Raw genomic sequence first — 734 nt, 5'->3', positions numbered from 1 at the left:
TCTCTCTCTCTCACTCACTCTCTCTCTCTCTCCCTCATGCTTTGAGGGCATCTGAGAACTCCTGAGACAGCCAAGACTTAGAGTACTAATTAGTCAAAAGAGAAAAAAAGAGGAAAACAAAATAGGTAGGCTAAACGGAAAATAAATGTTAAAATAGCAGATTTACATCCCAATAAATTATATAAATGTTAATAGACTTCATGTTCCCCTAAAAGAACCTTTATTTTTAGAGGTTTGAGGTAGAATGGCGCATTCTTAGGACTGATGCCCACAGCGCTCTCCCGTCTAAGAATGCACTGGTTTTTTTAATGGAGAGGAAGGGACTTTGAAAGATATTAACTATGCTGGACAATCAGGAAATAGGTCAACAGAAGGACATGTAGAGAGGTCAGACATCTGAGGTTGAAAGCGGTCTTGAACTCAGGTGGCAGAGACACACTAGCGGCAAGGAGACAATCACCAGAGCTACCAGAGAGGACGGACAGATCGAGCTCAGAAAACAGACTGACGGCGGCCTGATCAGGCAGAAGGCAGCAAGCTAACACCTTCCTGAAGAGCGGGGGGGAAGCAGGAAACTGTACACGCAGAACTGTCAACCAAGCCAATTTTTTCAAAGATGCAAATGAAAACAAAGGCATCAGATAAACTACCACCAGAGCCTCACCGAAGAAACTGCTGAAGGACGTGCCTTTGGAAGCAGAATGAGATCACGAAGGACACGGCTTTCTAAGAGC

The sequence above is a fragment of the Ailuropoda melanoleuca genome, chromosome 6, assembly GCF_002007445.2.
Source record: "Ailuropoda melanoleuca isolate Jingjing chromosome 6, ASM200744v2, whole genome shotgun sequence".
Classification (NCBI taxonomy): domain Eukaryota; kingdom Metazoa; phylum Chordata; class Mammalia; order Carnivora; family Ursidae; genus Ailuropoda; species Ailuropoda melanoleuca.
This window is presented reverse-complemented; position numbering follows the sequence as displayed.